A 22,620-nucleotide genomic window follows, 5' to 3' on the forward strand; every position below is an offset into this window, starting at 1 on the left:
GAAAAACAATGCCACAAAGATTAAGAGAACAATCCCCTCAGGAAGGAAGGTAAGATGGGTGGAAATGATTGTAAAATATACTAGTATATAATGTTAATATGTAAGGGTTTATTCCATTATATGAGAAACAACAAATTCTTAAATTTCAGAACAGGAAGAAATTTCTTCTAGATGGTATAATTCAGGAAAATATTATATGCCAACTGTCTTTGTCTAAGTCTCAGTAATGGGACATGTTTCATAAAACACAAATTGAGTTCCACTTGCAAAAATATATAGATTTACTCCCACCACAACAGGAAATCACAGAATAAATAAACTATAACACAGTTTCCTTTAAAGCCACTGAAGGTTTATGGATACAGAGAAATCTATAAAAACTAAGTTCCAGGGCAGTGGGCTCTTCCCAAATGAGCAAGTGGCAGTTGGCTTCCATTCCTGGGCTAGTTGTTGAAATTGGCGATAAGCTTTGTCAAAAAAAGTTTGAGGACATTTATTTACCTAAAAGAAAGGAGCAAAACTGAGTTCTGAAAACTGTGAAAGCCGGCATGTCAAACGTGAATCTGGAAGAGTCCCAACTACCAAGGCAATCCTTCATCCCCAGTCATTTTATTACAAAGGACTTGAGCAGAACAAGGAGAGTCTGGGTACAGGACTAGAAAAGAAAGATATCTTGTGATCTCACAGCCCCACAGTCTCATGGGCTCATGATTCTTAGGTCTCGTGGTCTTTTGGTCTCATGATTTTGAATTTTTGGAGCAATAAACATTCCCCATTTTGCAGTTTCGATGTCTAACAGTCTAAAGCTCCAAAGTCAAGTTGACTCAAGGTCTCAAGTTGCAGTGACCAGCACCAGTTTCCTACAGGAACAAGAAGCCAGAACACATCTTAAAAGTATTTTATTATTTTTTTTAATGTTTTTAATTTATTTTTGAGAGAGAGAGAGAGAGAGAGTGACAGAGCACAAACAGGGGAGGGGCGGAGAGAGAGGGAGACACAGAATCAGAAGCAGGCTCCAGGCTCTGAGCTGTCAGCACAGAGCCAGATCTGGGGCTCAAACTCGTGACCCACATGATCATGGTCTGAGCTGAAGTCAGACACTTAACTGACTGAGCCACCCAGGCACCCCTTTAAAGTATTTTAAATACAGAGTAAATGATTAAAATCAAAGCTGCAACCAAACTCCAGGCTATTTTAACTCCCATTAAGTTTGGGGATGTTAACACCATGGTGGTGTAGAAGCTGGAGGGCTAGTCTAAAGGAAATTTAATTTTCCCTTAGTTCTGATACTCAAATGCCAAGATTCTGGTAGAGGTTGTTAAAACTGAAATCTGGTGCCAAACAAGCTCAGATTTGATTTGCTCAAACAAATCAACTCCACATTCACTTTAGGTGCCTAAGAAAAAAGGTCAATAGGTCTGGGGTAAGGGGGAAGAGGATATAGATATAGATCTAGCTAAAATATTCACATCAGATCCGTTCTATTTTCAGACACACAATTCAACACTAAATAAAAAAATCAGGGTCGCCTGGGTGGCTCAGTGAGTTAAGCATCTGACTTCAGCTCAGGTCATGATCTCATGTTTCATGAGTTCAAGCCCCTCATCAGGCTCTGTCCTGACAGCAGGGAGCCTGCTTGGGATTCTGTCTCTCTCCCTCTCTCTCTCTGCCTCTCCCCACTCATTCCCTCTTTCTCTCTCTCTCTCTCTCTCTCAAAATAAATAAATATAAACACATAAACTTAAAAAATAAATTAAAAAAGAATAAAATAAATTATGAGGCACATAAATAAAAATATATGAATTTATCAAGAGAAAAATCACTGAACAGAAAAAGATCTGCAGAGAACATAGCTCTGGGAAATATCAGAAATTGATTTTATTTTTTTAAATTTTTTAATTAAAAAATTTTGTATTGTTTATTTTTTGAGACAGAGACAGAGTGCGAGTGGGGAGAAACAGAAAGAGAGAGAGACACAGAATCCAAAGCACGATCTAGGCTCTGATCTGTCAGCACAGAGCCCAAGGCGGGGCTTGAACCCACGAACCCTGAGATCATGACCTGAGCCAAAGTCATGGGAGCTCAACTGACCGAGCTACCCAGGCACCCCAGAAGTTGACTTTAAATTACCATGTTAATATGTTAAAAGGATCTCAGGGTAAAAACTAATATAATGAATTAAAAATAAGAAATTACAGAAACAAAATTGGAAGATGTAAAAACAATGTTATCCTAGGAGTGAAAAACAAAAGCTCAAAAAAAAAAAAAAATCATTAGATGGGTCTTAAGAGCATATTGAGAACAATAGAAAAAAAAAGTTTAGTGAATGTAAAGAGAAATTAATAATACTGGCTTAGATTAAATCAGAGAGTAAAAAATATTGGGGGAAAAAATAACAGAGATCTGAAAACTAGTAGCAAAAGAGACTAGGAAAGAGTCCCAGGAAAGAAAAGATAGAGAAATGAGGGGAAAACATATTAGAATACTGGCTGAAAGTTTTCCATATTTGATCAAAAACAGTCACCCACCAACCCAGGTAGTTCAGTAAAACCTAGGCTGAATAATAAGCTTAACCAAAAAAAAAAAAAAAAAACCCACAACAAAACAAAACAAACAAACAAACACATGCAAATTAGAGTCACCTTCTGAAAGATATCAATAAAGGAAAAATATTAAAACGACAGGGATAGAATAAAAACACACAGGAGCAATTGTAAGAATCCGCACTGTGGGGCACCTGGGTGGCGCAGTCGGTTAAGCGTCCGACTTCAGCCAGGTCACGATCTCGCGGTCCGTGAGATCGAGCCCTGTGTCAGGCTCTGGGCTGATGGCTCAGAGCCTGGAGCCTGCTTCCGATTCTGTGTCTCCCTCTCTCTCTGCCCCTCGCCCGTTCATGCTCTGTCTCTCTCTGTCCCAAAAATAAATAAAAAACGTTGAAAAAAAATTAAAAAAAAAAAAAAATAAAAGAATCCGCACTGAATTGTCAACTGGAAGAAGGGAGACTCGCAGGCAGTGAAAATATGGATAGAGCGCGGAAGGAAAAACTCAATGAAAAACTGTAACTGTGAACCTAGAGTTCTACATCCAGCTCCATGTATGTGTGTAATCTCTCAAAATAAAGGTATTTTCAGTGGAACAAAACCTGAAAGAATTTGTTTCTGGAAGAATACCACTGAAGGAAACGTTCACTTTTCAGGTGATGGAAAATTATACTGAAAAAGCACTAGATAGGATAAGTGGGTAATGTTATATACAGTTTTTACATCACTTCTTTAATATCTATTATTTTAAAGCAAAAATAATAACATTTATTATTTCCACATAAATTATATGGGTAAATAAGTTAGATGACAAGAGTCCAATGAGCAAGCGAAGTAAATAGTATTATATTAGTTGGTGAAATAATAAAATATTGTCTGAAGGTAGATGATGACAAATTAAAAATGCACTTTAGGGACTCCTGGCTGGCTCAGTCGCTTAAGCATGCAACTCTTGATTTTGGCTCAGGTCATCAACTTCATGAGATGGAGCCTGCATGGGGCTCTGGGCTGACAGTACAGAGCCTGCTTGGGATTCTCTCTCTCCCTCTCTGTCTCTGCTCCTCCCCCAACTCATGTGTTCTCTCTCTCTCTCTGTCTCTCCCTCTCTCTCTCTCAAAATAAATAAATAAATAATCTTTTTAAAAAAATGCACTTTAGGGGCACCTGGGTGGCTCAGTCGGTTAAGCGTCCGACTTCAGCTCAGGTCACGATCTCGCAGTTCATGAGTTTGAGCCCTGTGTTGGGCTCTGTGCTGACAGCTCAGAGCCTGGAGACTGCTTTGGTTTCTTTGTCTCCCCCTCTCTCTGCCCCTCACCTGCTTGTTCTCTCTCTCTCTCTCTCTCTCTCTCTCTCTCTCTCTCTCTCTCTCTCTCTCTCAAAAATAAGTAAATATTAAAAAAATTTTTAACACACTTTTTTCTTAACTTTTATAAAGACAACAAAAAATGACATGAAGTATGGTCAAAATAACAAGAGTGGCAATAAAATGTAATACTGAAATAAACGTAATACAAAAGTAGGTCAAAATAAAGGAAAGAACAGCAAAAAACATAAGAGACAGATAAAAATGAAATAGAGGATAGATTTAGTTTAAGTATGTATATATTAGTCAAATAACAATGGAATAAGTCCCCATGTAGGAGGCAGACATTGTTGGACTGGACAAGAAAGCATTATCCAACTATTTGCCACTTTGCTTTTGGGAGACCCAGCCTATGTTTTTATAAATGTTGAAAGTAGAAGAGTGTGAGAAGGTACACAATGCAGAAACAAGAATAATAAAGCTGAAGTGTCTAGATAAATGTCGAAGTACAACAAAATAACTTTAGCAGAAATAAAAATAGATCCTTTATTCTAATAAAAAATTAATTCGTCAGTCAGCCACAATACTACTAAAAGTTCATTTCTCAGTAACAAAGCTTCAAAATACAGGAGATCAAAATAAGCAGACCTAAACAAAGAGATATACAATCTATACTCAAAGCTGAATGTACTAACAAAACTATCTTGGTTTTTGGCTCTTTATTAAGAGCCATGATATTAAAAAATCACTAAGAGCAGGGAGCCTGGGTGGCTCAGTTGGTTCAGTGTCCGACTTCAGCTCAGGTCATGATCTCACAGTTCGTGGGTTCAAGCCCCTCATCAGGCTCTGTGCTGACCTAGCTGACAGCTTGGAGCCTAGAGCCTCCTTCAGATTCTGTGTCTCCCTCACTCTCTGCACCTTCTCCGCTCACACTCTCTCTCTCTCTCTCCCAAAAATAAACATTAAAAAAAGAAAAAAGAAATCAGTAAGGGTATAAAGGATTTTTAAAATCCCAAGTTGACCAGAATTACATTTATAGAATGCCCCCCCTCAACAACTACAAAACACGTAATATTTATAACTTTGCATAACACTTTCCTAAAATAAAAAAATGCCTGGCCTACAAAATTTCAAAATGAACTTTTACAAAATCACAATGATACATAGGTTCTTTTGCTGGCTGCAAAGAGATCGATAAGAATGAAATATCCAGAAAAATACGTTAATAGTTGGAATTTAAGTAACACACAAATCAGTCATGAATTAGAAAAATAAAAGCCCAAGGGAAATTTGAAAATATTTTGGACTAAATACTGAGGGGAACAATAAAAACCAAAATTAGTTGGGGACACCTCCAGATATTTTTAAGGAACATTTTTGAGTGTAGTGGAACAAAACAACGTTTAGGAAATGTGTGATGTAAAGATTGCATATTTAGGGAAGCGGCAAGATGGCGGCTTAGGAGGACGCTGGGCTCACCGCGCATCCTGCTGATCACTTAGATTCCACCTACACCTGCCTAAATAACTCAGAAAACCTCCAGAGGATTAGCAGAACGGAGTCGCCGGAGCCAAACGCAGACGAGAGGCCCACGGAAGAGGGTAGGAAGGGCTGCGAGGCGGTGCGCGCTCCACGGACTGGCGGGAGGGAGCCGGGGCGGAGGGGCGGCTCGCCGGCCAAGCAGAGCCCCCGAGTCTGGCTAGCAAAAGCGGAGGGGCCTGACGGACTGTGTTCCCACAACAAGCGCGACTTAGCGTCTGGGAGGTCATAAGTTAACAGCTCTGCTCGGAAAGCGGGAAGGCTGGAGGACAAAGGGAGGGAGAGCTGCTGAGCCCCCTGACGACAGAGCTCAGCTTGGTGGGGAACAAAGGCGCTCGCCAGCGCCATCTCCCCCGCCCATCCCCCAGCCAAAATCCCAAAGAGAACCAGTTCCTGCCAGGGAACTTGCTCGCTCCGCGCAAACACCCAACTCTGTGCTTCTGCGGAGCCAAACCTCCGGCAGCGGATCTGACTCCCTCCCGCTGCCACAGGGCCCCTCCTGAAGAGGATCACCTAAGGAGAAGCGATCTAAGCCTGCCCCTCCTGCCCCCGTGCACCTTGCCTACCCACCCCAGCTAATACGCCAGATCCCCAGCATCACAAGCCTGGCAGTGTGCAAGTAGCCCAGACGGGCCACACCACCCCACAGTGAATCCCGCCCCTAGGAGAGGGGAAGAGAAGGCACACACCAGTCTGACTGTGGCCCCAGCGGTGGGCTGGGGGCAGACATCAGGTCTGACTACGGCCCCGCCCACCGACTCCAGTTATACACCACAACACAGGGGAAGTGCCCTGCAGGTCCTCACCACGCCAGGGACTATCCAAAATGACCAAGCGGAAGAATTCCCCTCAGAAGAATCTCCAGGAAATAACAACAGCTAATGAGCTGATCAAAAAGGATTTAAATAATATAACAGAAAGTGAATTTAGAATAATAGTCATAAAATTAATCGCTGGGCTTGAAAACAGTATACAGGAAAGCAGAGAATCTCTTGCTACAGAGATCAAGGGACTAAGGAACAGTCACGAGGAGCTGAAAAATGCTTTAAACGAAATGCATAACAAAATGGAAACCACCACAGCTCGGCTTGAAGAGGCAGAGGAGAGAATAGGTGAACTAGAAGATAAAGTTATGGAAAAAGAGGAAGCTGAGAAAAAGAGAGATAAAAAAATCCAGGAGTATGAGGGGAAAATTAGAGAACTAAGTGATACACTAAAAAGAAATAATCTACGCATAATTGGTATCCCAGAGGAGGAAGAGAGAGGGAAAGGTGCTGAAGGGGTACTTGAAGAAATAATAGCTGAGAACTTCCCTGAACTGAGGAAGGAAAAAGGCATTGAAATCCAAGAGGCACAGAGAACTCCCTTCAGACGTAACTTGAATCGATCTTCTGCACGACATATCATAGTGAAACTGGCAAAATACAAGGATAAAGAGAAAATTCTGAAAGCAGCAAGGGGTAAACGTGCCCTCACATATAAAGGGAGACCTATAAGACTTGTGACTGATCTCTCTTTTGAAACTTGGCAGGCCAGAAAGAATTGGCACGAGATTTTCAGGGTGCTAGACAGAAAAAATATGCAGCCGAGAATCCTTTACCCAGCAAGTCTGTCATTTAGAATAGAAGGAGAGATAAAGGTCTTCCCAAACAAGCAAAAACTGAAGGAATTTGTCACCACTAAACCAGCCCTACAAGAGATCCTAAGGGGGACCCTGTGAGACAAAGTCCCAGAGACATCACTACAAGCATAAAACATACAGACATCACAATGACTCTCAACCCGTATCTTTCTATAATAACACTGAATGTAAATGGATTAAATGCACCAACCAAAAGACATAGGGTATCAGAATGGATAAAAAAAACAAGACCCATCTATTTGCTGTCTACAAGAGACTCATTTTAGACCTGAGGACACCTTTAGATTGAGAGTGAGGGGATGGAGAACTAGTTATCATGCGACTGGAAGCCAAAAGAAAGCTGGAGTAGCCATACTTATATCAGACAAACTAGACTTTAAATTAAAGGCTGTAACAAGAGATGAAGAAGGACATTATATAATAGTTACAGGGTCTATCCATCAGGAAGAGCTAACAATTATAAATGTCTATGCGCCGAATACCGGAGCCCCCAAATATATAAAACAATTACTCATAAACATAAGCAACCTTATTGATAAGAATGTGGTAATTGCAGGGGACTTTAACACCCCACTTACAGAAATGGACAGATCATCTTGACACACGGTCAATAAAGAAACAAGGGCCCTGAATGAGACATTGGATCAGATGGACTTGACAGATATATTTAGAACGCTGCATCCCAAAGCAACAGAATATACTTTCTTCTCGAGTGCACATGGAACATTCTCCAAGATAGATCATATACTGGGTCACAAAACAGCCCTTCATAAGTTTACAAGAATTGAAATTATACCATGCATACTTTCAGACCACAATGCTATGAAGCTTGAAATCAACCACAGGAAAAAGTCTGGAAAACCTCCAAAGGCATGGAGGTTAAAGGACACCCTACTAACGAATGAGTGGGTCAACCAGGCAATTAGAGAAGAAATTAAAAAATATATGGAAACAAACGAAAATGAAAATACAACAATCCAAACGCTTTGGGACGCAGCGAAGGCAGTCCTGAGAGGAAAATACATTGCAATCCAGGCCTATCTCAAGAAACAAGAAAAATCCCAAATACAAAATCTAACAGCACACCTAAAGGAACTAGAAGCAGAACAGCAAAGGCAGCCTAAACCCAGCAGAAGAAGAGAAATAATAAAGATCAGAGCAGAAATAAACAATATAGAATCTAAAAAAACTGTAGAGCAGATCAACGAAACCAAGAGTTGGTTTTTTGAAAAAATAAAATTGACAAACCTCTAGCCAGGCTTCTCAAAAAGAAAAGGGAAATGACCCAAATAGATAAAATCATGAATGAAAATGGAATTATTACAACCAATCCCTCAGAGATACAAACAATTATCAGGGAATACTATGAAAAATTATATGCCAACAAATTGGACAACCTGGAAGAAATGGACCAATTCCTGAACACCCACACTCTTCCAAAACTCAATCAGGAGGAAATAGAAAGCTTGAACAGACCCATAACCAGCGAAGAAATTGAATCAGTTATCAAAAATCTCCCAACAAATAAGAGTCCAGGACCAGATGGCTTCCCAGGGGAGTTCTACCAGACGTTTAAAGCAGAGATAATACCTATCCTTCTCAAGCTATTCCAAGAAATAGAAAGGGAAGGAAAACTTCCAGACTCATTCTATGAAGCCAGTATTACTTTGATTCCTAAACCAGACAGAGACCCAGTAAAAAAAGAGAACTACAGGCCAATATCCCTGATGAATATGGATGCAAAAATTCTCAATAAGATACTAGCAAATCGAATTCAATGGCATATAAAAAGAATTATTCACCATGATCAAGTGGGATTCATTCCTGGGATGCAGGGCTGGTTCAACATTCGCAAATCAATCAACGTGATACATCACATTAACAAAAAAAAAGAGAAGAACCATATGATCCTGTCAATCGATGCAGAAAAGGCCTTTGATAAAATCCAGCACCCTTTCTTAATAAAAACCCTTGAGAAAGTCGGGATAGAAGGAACATACTTAAAGATCATAAAAGCCATTTATGAAAAGCCCACAGCTAACATCATCCTCAACGGGGAAAAACTGAGAGCTTTTTCCCTGAGATCAGGAACACGACAAGGATGCCCACTCTCACCGCTGCTGTTTAACATAGTGCTGGAAGTTCTAGCATCAGCAATCAGACAACAAAAGGAAATCAAAGGCATCAAAATTGGCAAAGATGAAGTCAAGCTTTCGCTTTTTGCAGATGACATGATATTATACATGGAAAATCCGACAGACTCCACCAAAAGTCTACTAGAACTGATACATAAATTCAGCAAAGTTGCAGGATACAAAATCAATGTACAGAAATCAGTTGCATTCTTATACACTAACAATGAAGCAACAGAAAGACAAATAAAGAAACTGATCCCAATCACAATTGCCCCAAGAAGCATAAAATACCTAGGAATAAATCTAACCAAAGATGTAAAGGATCTGTATGCTGAAAACTATAGAAAGCTTATGAAGGAAATTGAAGAAGATTTAAAGAAATGGAAAGACATTCCCTGCTCATGGATTGGAAAAATAAATATTGTCAAAATGTCAATACTACCCAAAGCTATCTACACATTCAATGCAATCCCAATCAAAATTGCACCAGCATTCTTCTCGAAACTAGAACAAGCAATCCTACAATTCATATGGAACCACAAAAGGCCCCGAATAGCCAAAGGAATTTTGAAGAAGAAGACCAAAGCAGGAGGCATCACAATCCCAGACTTTAGCCTCTACTACAAAGCTGTCATCATCAAGACAGCATGGTATTGGCACAGAAACAGACACATAGACCAATGGAATAGAATAGAAACCCCAGAACTAGACCCACAAACGTATGGCCAACTCATCTTTGACAAAGCAGGAAAGAACATCCAATGGAAAAAAGACAGCCTCTTTAACAAATGGTGCTGGGAGAACTGGACAGCAACATGCAGAAGGTTGAAACTAGACCACTTTCTCACACCATTCACAAAAATAAACTCAAAATGGATAAAGGACCTAAATGTGAGACAGGAAACCATCAAAACCTTAGAGGAGAAAGCAGGAAAAGACCTCTCTGACCTCAGCCGTAGCAATCTCTTACTCGACACATCCCCAAAGGCAAGGGAATTAAAAGCAAAAGTGAATTACTGGGACCTTATGAAGATACAAAGCTTCTGCACAGCAAAGGAAACAATCAACAAAACTAAAAGGCAAACAACGGAATGGGAAAAGATATTCGCAAATGACATATCGGACAAAGGGCTAGTATCCAAAATCTATAAAGAGCTCACCAAACTCCACACCCGAAAAACAAATAACCCAGTGAAGAAATGGGCAGAAAACATGAATAGACACTTCTCTAAAGAAGACATCCGGATGGCCAACAGGCACATGAAAAGATGTTCAGCGTCGCTCCTTATCAGGGAAATACAAATCAAAACCACACTCAGGTATCACCTCACGCCAGTCAGAGTGGCCAAAATGAACAAATCAGGAGACTATAGATGCTGGAGAGGATGTGGAGAAACGGGAACCCTCTTGCACTGTTGGTGGGAATGCAAATTGGTGCAGCCACTCTGGAAAGCAGTGTGGAGGTTCCTCAGAAAATTAAAAATAGACCTACCCTATGACCCAGCAATAGCACTGCTAGGAATTTATCCAAGGGATACAGGAGTACTGATGCATAGGGCCACTTGTACCCCAATGTTCATAGCAGCACTCTCAACAGTAGCCAAATGATGGAAAGAGCCTAAATGTCCATCAACTGATGAATGGATAAAGAAATTGTGGTTTATATACACAATGGAATATTACGTGGCAATGAGAAAAAATGAAATATGGCCTTTTGTAGCAACGTGGATGGAACTGGAGAGTGTGATGCTAAGTGAAATAAGCCATACAGAGAAAGACAGATACCATATGGTTTCACTCTTATGTGGACCCTGAGAAATTAACAGGAACCCATGGGGGAGGGGAAGGAAAAAAAAAAACAAACAGGTTAGAGTGGGAGAGAGCCAAAGCATAAGAGACTCTTAAAAACTGAGAACAAACTGAGGGTTGATGGGGGGTGGGAGGGAGGAGAGGGTGGGTGATGGGTATTGAGGAGGGCACCTTTTGGGATGAGCACTGGGTGTTGTATGGAAACTAATTTGTCAATAAATTTCATATAAAAAAAAAAAAAAGAAAGACACCAAAAAAAAAAAAAAGATTGCATATTTAGAAGCTTAAATTAAAAAGACTAAGGTATTCAGAAAATTTGTAGAAGAAAGGAAATAATACAGATAAGTACAGAAATCAATGAAATGGATGAAAGATAAAGAAGAAAAAAGATAGTCAAATATTGGTTCTATTAAAATTATAATAAAACTGGCAAATACTTAGCTAGACTGTGAAGGAAAAGCAACAATGTTCGGAAGCTCAGATCACCAAGAAGAATGTAAAAGGGCACACCACCACTCTTCCTAGAAACAGTAAAGATTCATAATACAGAGGTATTATGAACAACTTATGCCAAGAAAGTTTATATTTTATTATTTTTAAAAATTTTTTTATTGTTTATTTATTCTTGAGACAGAGACAGAGTGTGAACAGGGGAGAGGCAGAGAGAGAGGGAGACAGAGAATTTGAAACAGGCTCCAGGCTCTGAGCTGTCAGCACAGAGCCCGATGTGGGGCTCGAACCCACAAACTGTGAGATCATGAGCTGAAGTCGGACGCTTGACTGAGCCACCCAGGCACCCCTAGAAAGTCTATATTTTAAGTGAAATGTACAAATTCCTTGACAAATGCAAACACAAATGACTTGCTGAGAAATCCAAAATCTGAATTCACCTGTTACCTTTTAAAAATCTAGAATTCATAGTTACCATCCTTCCCAGTGTCCTCCACCATAAAAGAGTATTAAGACTGAACTTATCCTCCTATCGTAAAGAACTGAAAAACTTGATTAAATATATAGTACTGTTTTTAGACATTGTCAACAGATGTGTAGGACTCTGATCAATGAAATACGGAAAACAGATGAGATGGTACTTTAGATTGCCTTAGCTTTCTGCCTGGAGGCAATTTCTGGACCAAGAGTGTCAGGTAGTCTCATGTTGATGAAGGGACATATGCCAAAGTTTGGGGAATGCCAAGAAGCAATTTGAAGACAATAGTGAAGCAAATGAGAGAATTATTCAGAGAAAGGCTTCCAGAAATCAGTGTTAGGTCCCCTAAGGTTTTTGATAAGAGATGGTGTGTTTATAGGATGACCTCCACATGGCTGGGAAGACTGACTGGGGAGTGTAACCCACTCCCCATTCTCATAAAGGGCAGGAAGATGTTCACAGCCTATCCGGGCACAGGGAGGGCAGGGTGTGGTCATCCAACGGGTTCAGTGGAGAACTCAAGAGGATCCCTCTTCAACAGCAGGGATAAATAATCCCTGGAGTGAAGGATGCTCTCACCCCACACAAGCAAAGTGTAAGAACACCTTGAAGGGACCAGCTCAACTGACGGACATGAAGTGTACCTGTGTGCTAGAACAAAGATCTTCGGGTTACATGTTATACAACAGTATCCACACACTCAACAACTTAACATCAAGAACACACCATCCAGTAAAAAATGACTAGATTGGCCAAGAACTATAAAGTTACACATAACCAGAAAAAAAAAATCAGTCAATACATCCCAAAATTACAAAGACTATACAACTAACTGATAAAGAGGTTAAAATAGCTATTATAACTATGTTCAAGCATATAAAAAACATTTGTATAATTAAAAGAGAAACAGAAGATACAAACATAAAAGGAATATATATATGTATATATATGTAAGAAAATAAGATTAAAAACATTAAATTTGCAAAAGAAAATATCAGTGAAATTGAAGCAGTCATGGTATAAATTATTCAAACTGAAATACAATAAGAAAAAAACTGAAAAGAATTAATGAATTCAAAATCAGGGGCCCATGGGGAAATAGTAAGTGGTCTCACATGCATGAAATTAGAGTCCAAGGAATAGAGTGAAATGAGAAAACACACACACACACACACACACACACACACACACACACACAAGAATGTTAGAAATAGTAAATATGTGGGTAAATAATACATCTAGATTTGTTTTGTTAATTACTTAAAAATTGATTTAAAAATCTAATACCTTGTATAGTTTATAACTTCAGTAAATTGTGTATGTACTGTGGCAGAAAGTACTGGGAAGGGAATTGAAATATTCTAGTCTAAGGTTCATAGAATATAAGTAAAGGAGTATTAAATATTATTTCAGTATAGCCCATGGGAAGTTAAAGGAACATATTGTAAGTCCCAGAACAATCATTGCAAAAATAAAACAAAAAAAAAGTATAAAGAAAAATAACTGATGTCAACAAAGAAACAAATGAGTATACTAATAGTCAATTGACCCATCAAAATACAGAAAAATAAGCAAACCGTAATGAAAAAACAGGTGCAATAAATACAAAGATGGCTTAAACCCAATACATTGTTAATTGCAGTATATATAAGTATTCTAACAGTTTTCACAAAGAAATCGGCAGAATGGATAAAAGCGCAAGACCCAGCTATGAGTTGCATATGGAAGAATAAATTTAATGTAAGGGACATAGGTAGGTTAAAAGCAAAAGGATAAAAAAAAAGATATATCACAGAAACATTAATCATAAGAAGGCTGTAGTGGGAAAATTCATATCAGACAAAGGAAAAGAATGTACAAGAATATTGCCAGGAGTCAAAATGGAAATTTTGCAATGATAAAGGAATATATTATTCCATAACACAAGCAATAGAGTTTAAAGTATAGGAAGCCAGAAAGGACAAAGCAGAAAGGGAAAATAGAGATATTCACAATTATAGTTGGTGGATTTATCACTTCTCTTTCAGTATCTGCTAGAAAACACAGACATAAAATCGATAAGAATATAAAAGACTAGAACATAATTATCAACCAACTTGACATAACTGACATACAGAACAATCTACCTATGAAGTCAGAATGTATATTCTTCTAAGGTGAATACAAAACAGTTTCAAGATATTACATATGCTGGGATATAAAGTCTTAATATATTTCAGGTAATTAAGATCAAGAATTTTCTCTCTGACAATAATGAAATAGAAATGTGGAAAATCCTAAAATATGTGTAAATTAAGTAACACACTTCTAAATTCCCAGTAGGTAAAAGGAGAAATCACAAGGAAAGTTGGAAATACCCTAAACTGAATTAAAATAATACAAAAGTGATACAAATGTTTGTATTTCAATGAACAGTGTTTGGAAGGACATTTATAGTCATAATGCTTCTGGTAGAAAGAATAAAAGTCTTGGGGCACCTTGGTGGCTCAGTCGGTTGAGCATCTGACTCTTGATTTCAGCTCAGGTCATGGAATCGAGCCTCATGTTGGGCTCCATGCTGAGCATGGGGCCTGCTTGGGATTCTCTCTCTCTCTCTCTCTCTCTCTCTCTCTCTCTCTGACCCTCTCCCCCACTCATGCTCTCTCTCTCTCCCTCCAAAAAGTTAAAAAATAATAATAAAATTTCAAAAGAAAGAATAAAAGTCTAAACTATGTAAATCTTCTATATCAAAAAGTTAGAAAAGCACTACAAACAATATTCAAAATTTTGAATTTTGAATTTCCTTCTTTGAAGAAGGAAAAAATAATAAAAATTAGAACAGATATCAATGAAAGAGAAAAAGTACAATAGAGAAAAATAAAATCACAAGCACATTTTTTGAAAAAAAGGAATCAATAAAATTGAAAAAAAAAAAGAACCCAATTATCTAGAGTGTGTTAAAAAGTAAGAATAAAAATAGGACACACACCATGAAGTGCCTTCACTGCAGAATTTACAGTTAATAAGACAATAAAGGGATGTTATGAGCAACTCATGGCAACACATTGAGAATCTTGATGGAAGGGAGGAATTTCTTGAAAGGCAAAAACTACCAAAATTGATTTAAGACCATAATTATTAGATAACTTGACCTAAACTTTCAAATGAAGAAAATCACCAGCATAGTTTGCTTCTCTGGTGTATTCAGTCTAAAATTTTAGGAGTAAAGAAGCGCCTGGGTGGCTCAGTTGGTTAAGCGTCTGACTTTGGCTCAGGTCATGATCTCGTAGTCTGTGAGTTCAAGCCCCGAGCTGGGCTCTTTGCTGACATCTGGGAGCCTGGAGCCTGCTTCAGATTCTGTGTCTCCTTCTCTCTCTTTCTGCCCCTCCCCCACTCCCCCACTGTCTCTGTCTCTCAAAAATAAATAAATGTTAAAAAAATTAAAATTTCAGCAATAAATAATACCAATGTTATCCAAATCTTTCAAAATATAGAGAAGCAAAAACTTCTCAACTATTTTTCATTGAGGCACTTGAAGATTCAGATACAGTTGTAAGAAAAAATACAGAAAGAACCCTATATAGTTTGCACAATTTCCCCCAGTGGTAATATTTTGCAATCGCAGAAAATATAACAATCAGGGTAATGCCAGCGATAGAGTTCAGTGACTTCTCCACTTATACTTGTGCTCATTTGTGTGTGTGTGTGTGTGTGTGTGTGTGTGTGTGTGTGTGTGTGTGTGAATTTCCATACAATTGAATCACCTGTTTGGGTTAGTGTATCCACTACCATAACCAGGTTCTTGACCAGTAGCAACACCACAATTGTCCTTGTGTGGCTCTTTTATAACCATACCCAGTTTCCTCACACCCCTAAACTGGTCCTGGATGTCTGGCAACCTGTAGTCTTTCCATTTCTCAAATTTTGTCATTTAAAAAAATATTATTTAAATTGAGTCACAGAGCGGGCGCCTGGGTGACTCAATCAGTTGAGCCGTCCAACTCTTGATTTTGACTCAGGTCGTGATTCCAGCCTGACCTGGGGCTCTGTGCTGAGCATGGGACCTGCTTAAGATTCTCTTTCTCGTTCATGCTGCCCTTCTCCTCCATTCACTCTGTCTCTCTCTCCCCCCATCAAAAAAAATTCTTTCATAAATAAAAATAGATTAATTAATTAATTAATTAAAATCATACAGGATGTAACCTTCTGAGATTTGCCCAATTCCATAGTTGAGCAAGAGCTGTACATTCCTAGAGATTCATTGAATTGCTGTATCAATATCGCATTATTTTTATTTCTGAGTAATAGTATATGATATACATGTACCACAGTTCGTTTAACCAGAGGACGTCTGCCCTGGTTCCAGTTTTTGGCTACTACAAGTAAAGCTGCTATGAGCAAATACAGAGATACTCTTGAGTGAAAGTAAGTTTTCATCTTTCTGGGATAAATACCCAGGAATATAATTACTGGGCCTTATGATATATTTATATGAAATTTTACAGGAAACTACCAAAATTTTCCAGAGTAATTGTAACATTTTATTTTCTTACTGGCAATGCATGAGTGATGGTTTCTCCACATCCTTGACAGCATTTGATACTGATACTACTTTTTCATTTTAGCAGTTCTGATATACCTATATACAAAGTGATATCACATTGTAGTTCTAGTTTGTAGTTTCGTTTAGTTTACCTGATGGCTAATGATGTTGCATATATTTTTATAGTTTATGTTCCATCTGTATAACCTCTTCAGTAATAGATTTCCTCATATATTTTGCTTATTTTCCCATTTAATTGGATTGTTTGTATTTAACTGCTGAATTTTGAAAGTTCTTTATATATTCTAGATATTAGTCCTTTGCTGGGTATATGATTTGAAAATATTTCCCAGTCTATAGGTTTAATGCAAGGTATTTTTGTTCCCTGCACATAGACCAAAAATTTTTTTATTTTTTTTTTCAACGTTTATTTATTTTTTGGGACAGAGAGAGACAGAGCATGAACGGGGGAGGGGCAGAGAGAGAGGGAGACACAGAATCGGAAACAGGCTCCAGGTTCTGAGCCATCAGCCCAGAGCCTGACGCGGGGCTCGAACTCACGGACCGCGAGATCATGACCTGGCTGAAGTCGGACGCTTAACCGACTGCGCCACCCAGGCGCCCCCCAAAATTTTTAATTTTGATACTAATTTATCATTTTTTTAAATTTTTGGTTATTTTTGAGAGAGAGAGACAGACAGAGGGTGAGCAAGGGAGGGGTGAGAGAGAGGGAGACACAGAATCCAAAGTGAACTCCAGGCTCCGAGTTGTCAGAACAGGGCCCAACGCAGGGCTCAAACTCACAAACCATGGGATCATGACCTGAGCTGAAGTTGGAAACTTAACTGACTGAGCCACCCAGGCACCCCTAATTTATCAGTTTTTAAATGGATTATACTTTTGGTGTCAAGTCAAAGAACTCTGCTTAACCCCAGATTCTAAATATTTGCTTTCCTTTTAGTTTTCGATAAACTTATTACAATTTAAAATTTTATATCTAAATCTATTATCCATTTGAGTACATTTTTGCATTAGGTGTAAGGTTTATGTTGAGTTTATTTTTTTTCCTTAATGGATGGCCAATTGCATCTGCCATTATTTGTTGAAAAAGATACACTCCCTCCATTGAATTGCTTCTTTATCTTCGTCAAAAGTCAGTTCACCATGTGTGTGTGGATCTGTTACCATGTTTGCTGTTCTGCTTTACTGATTTCTGTAGCTATATGTCTGCCAATATTACACTATATTGATTAATCTAGCTATAAAATAAATCTTAATATCAAGTACTGATTTCTCCTAATTTGTTCTTTGCCATGGTTGTTATAGAGATTTTAAGCACAGCACCTTTCCATATAAATCTTTGATTCATGACTATGCCAACATAGTCACATCAACAAAATCCTTGCTGGAATTTATGTAGGAATTGCATTAAACCTGTAGATCAATTTGGGGACAATCAAGTTCTTTACTGTACAGGTTACATTCTATGAACATATTTGATGCTGTTTTTTTCTCCATTTTAATTAGGTCTTCTTTTGATTTTTTTCATCAGCGTTTTGTAATTTTCAACATACAGATCTTGTACATGTTTTGTTAAATACGTCCTAAATACTTAGTTTCCTTGAAGCTATTATAAACATTATATTTTTAGTCTCTATTTCCTCATGTTCCTTTTTAGTATGTACAAATGCAATCTTTATTTAACCTTTTAACCCTTGAAGTGTTAAACTCACTGTACATAATCTTTATAGGTTCCTTAGGATTTTCTATGAAGACAGCCATGTCATATGCAAATAGAAATAGTTGTATTTCTCTCTTTCAGTCTGTTTTATTTATTACATTTCCTTGCCTTATTGCAGTGGCTAGAACTTCCAATGTCATGTTGAATAAAAATGAGGAGAGCAGACATCCTTTTTCTTGTTCTAAAGTTAGAAAGAGAGTGCTTAGCCTTTCATTATTAAAGATGTTAGTTGTAGTGGCACCTGGGTGGCTCAGTTGGTTGAGCATCCAACTCTTGATTTTGCCTCAGTTCATGATCCCAGGGTCGTGGGATCTAGCCCTGCATTGAGCCCTGCATTAGGCTCAGCTCTGGGCATACAGCCTGCTTGAGATTTTCTCTCTTTCTCTCTCTGCCCCTCTCCCCTGTTCACCCTCTCTCTCTTTCTCGAAAATAAAATAAAATAAATAAATAAATAATTTTTTAAAAGATGTCAACCGTACCATAAAGATGTTCTTTACAGAGTTGAGAAAAATTCTCTTAATACCTCAGTTTCTAAAAATTTTTAACTATTATTAGCAATAGCCATTAAATTTTATCTACCGTTTTTTTTTTTGCATCATTTTCTGTAATTACATTGTTTGTCTTCTTTAGCTTGTTGATATGGTTTCATTGATTTTCAAATATTGGATTAAACTTGAATACCAAATATAAATATCACTCGGTCATGGTATATCATTCTTTTCCATGCATGGTTAGATTCAGCTGCTAATATTTCTTGCAGTTTTATTTTTTTCCAGGAAAGATCATGGAGATACTGTTCTGTAGTTTTCCTTTTTGTACTGTCTACTGATTTTTGTATCTTGCTAATAATGATCCCATAAAATGAGTTTGGATTATTCACTCCTATTTTATTTCCTTGAAGAGGTTGTGTAAAATTCATGTTATTTTTTTTTAATGTTTGGTAGAATTCTTCAGTAAAACTATTGTGCCTTCAAATTTCACTTTCAATAGATTTTAAATTTCAGATCAAATGTTTAATGCTCTAGTAGTTAATAGTTTGGAGATTTGATCCATTTTTCTAAATTGTCCAGTTTATGAGCTTAAATTTGCTTATAGTATCTCATTGTTTTCTTTTACTGGATAAAGAGTCAATTTTCATATCTCTGTTCCATTTTTAGTATTGACTTGTGCCTCATCTTTTTGCCTTTTTCAGTTTTATCATTGTTAATTTTTTTCAAAGGACAAGCTTTTTATTTTATTGATTTTCTCTATGCTTGTTGTTTGCAATTTAGTTGATTAGCATGTTTATTATTCTTTTTTTTTACTTGCCTGTGTTTATTTTGTTCTCCTTTTTTTTTTAACGTTTATTTATTTTTGAGACAGAGAGAGACACAGCATGAACGGGGGAGGGGCAGAGAGAGAGGGAGACACAGAATCGGAAGCAGGCTCCAGGCTCTGAGCCATCAGCCCAGAGCCCGACATGGGGCTCGAACTCTCGGACCGCGAGATTGTGACCTGAGCTGAAGTCGGACACTCAAACGACTGAGCCACCCAGGCGCCCCATTTTGTTCTCCTTTTTCTACTTTATTAAGGAAGAAAGTTAGATTATTGACTCGAGACCTTTCCTTTCTTCTAACTTAAGCATTTTGTGCTACAAAGTTCCCTCTCAGCACTGTTTTACCTGCATCCCCACAGATTTTGCTATTTTGCATTTATATTTCCATTCAATTTTATGTAATTTGTATTGTCTTTGAGACATGGTCTTTGACTCATGAGTCATTTAGAATTGTGTTGTTTAATTTCCAAATGTTTTTAAATTTTTTATTATGTTTTTATTTTTGAGAGAGAGAGAGAGAGAGACAGACAGAGAGAGAGAGACAAGAGCTTGATCAGGGAAGAGGCAGAGAGAGAGGGAGACACAGAATCTGAAGCAGGATCCAGCCTCTGAGCAATCAGCACAGAGCCCGATTCATGACTTGAACTGATGAACCACGAGATCATTACCTGACCTGAAGTCAGATGCTTAACTGACTCAGCCACCCAGGCATCCCTCCCCGTTTTTTTGTTTTGTTTTGTTTTTGTTTTTTTAAGTCTCTCTCTCTCATAAAATCTTGACACTTTTTTTGCTTCTACAGAATAATCTCAGGGATCTGAAGGCCTTAGCTTTGAATCCCAACTAGTTTCTGAAAAAAGCTGTCAGTAAATTAGATCTTGTCAGTCTTTCTGAAATCAAATTCCTGCCTTTTATATGCTAGGGTGAAATGTGTTTATCTTATCCATAATAGTAAGATATAAAGACATCATGTTTTATAAGCATATAAATCTTTTTGTTCATATCTTAATTGAGTTACAAACTTTCCTCCCCAATAGATGTTAATGATTATATGAAACCACTTTATATTTAAATAGCCATACATTTAAAATTTCTAGATTATATTCAAGAGGTAACTTTTCAATTAGGGAAGTAACTCCAAGAAGATCAGTAATTTCTCCAATGGTATGATGTTTGGGGAGAGCATGAAATACAACTTTCAATCTTTAAAACACCAAACATCTTGCTTATGCTTTTAAAAAATAAATTAGATTTCACACATTTCAATTTGTAAGAAACATTTATTCTCAAGACAGTAATTCTACTTCCTCTGAGGTTTATATCACAACTGGATGTCTTCCATAAAATTATTTGAATTCAGTCTTGTTTATTGGGGATGGCAAAACCAACTAACAAGAGATGAAAAATATAAAAGTATATAAAACTTTAGTTTCATTCATTCATTTCAGTTTTGGACCAAATATATTCTATTTCAGTTACTTAAAAGATGCAAAGATTTTAAGAGAATTTCCACTTCCTTTCCTGAATGTTTTAAATGTTTTATTTATTTATTTGTTTGTTTGTTTTGAGATAGATAGAGAGAGAGAGAGAGAGCACAGGGGAGGCGAAGAGAGAGAGGAAGAGAGAGAAACCCAACCTCTCCTGACAGCACAGAGCCCCATGTCAGGCTCAATCTCAGGAACCATGAGATCGTGACCTGAGCTGAAATCAAGAGCTGGACACTTAACCCACTGAGCAACAGGTGGGCCTACAGGTGGGTGCTGACAGCATGGGAACAGCTTGGGATTCTCTCTCTCTCTCTCTGCCCCTCCCCTGCTCACGCTCTCTTTCAAAATAAATGAATAAATTATATACATATATATATATATATGTACACACACACACATATATACTATATATGTATACACTATATACATACATACATATATATCTTGTGGTAGATGATAAACACAGAGATTTATCACTCTCACTTTCTTAAATACTGAGAAAGTGATGTTTATTGTCTGATACCTGACTTTCAAACATGTAGGTTTGAGAACCAAAAATGTGGCAGACCTATTCAAACTAGGCAGGCAAATATGGAACCATTTATGGATTAATAGATCATTATAAATGTGAGGCCCAATGGTTACATATAGTCTTGGACAGTCCTGGATATAATCTGAGAAACCCTTTTGTGTCTACCTGTTGTAGGAAGAATATTGTACAGATCTCTTGCTCTATACTGTGCTGATTCTTATTACTGTGGTAATAAAAAATTTTACCATATTTTATCTTTGGTCTTATTATTATTACTTACAAGAAGAAAAATTCAAGTTTTATCTCATTAATTTAACAACTACTTTTTCCTGAGTCACTTAATATATGTGTATATTTTAGTTTCATTTAAGTTTTAATTATCTTTTAAAATTTTGAAATAATTTTGGATTTACAGAAAGGTGTGAAAGGTATTACTGATAGTTCTTACCCAGTTCTGACCCTTAAATGTTCATACCTTACATATCTCAGTACATTAGTCAAACCAAGAACTTACCATTGGCACATTAAATAAACTTAATGTAAACAGTCTTTATTTCGATTTCACCAACTTTTCCATTAATGCCTTTTTTTAAATTCTAGGACCCAGTACAAGATTCTATATTTCATGTTGTTGCCTTGCCTCCTGTGGTCCATGAAAATTTCTCAGTCATTTATTGTTTTTCATGACTTTTTTCTGAGAAGTACTGTCAGGTATTTTGCAGAAAGTCACTCAATTTGAGTTTTTCTAAACCTGTTTAAGGATTAGACCAAGGGTTTGGGGAAAATTAAGAGAGGAAATGTATCCTTTTCACTACATCACGTATGGGGTATACAATGTCAACATGACACTTCTGATGTTGATCTTGATACTTGGTTAAAGCAGTGTTTGTCAAGTTTCTCCACTCTAGTTACTATTTTTTCCTTTCTACATTTTATTGTTTAGAAGTGAGCCATTAAATTTAGCATATACTTGAAGGGATATTGGGGAATTGATGAAGCAACACTTCCCAGAGGGGGTTATCTGCATACATTATTTGAGATTCTGCATTAAGGAAAATGTGTTCCTTCCTCCTCATTTATTTACTTATTCAATCATTTCTACCAATATAGGCTCATGAATATTTATTTTA

The sequence above is a fragment of the Felis catus genome, chromosome D2 (assembly GCF_018350175.1).
Source record: "Felis catus isolate Fca126 chromosome D2, F.catus_Fca126_mat1.0, whole genome shotgun sequence".
NCBI classification, from domain to species: domain Eukaryota; kingdom Metazoa; phylum Chordata; class Mammalia; order Carnivora; family Felidae; genus Felis; species Felis catus.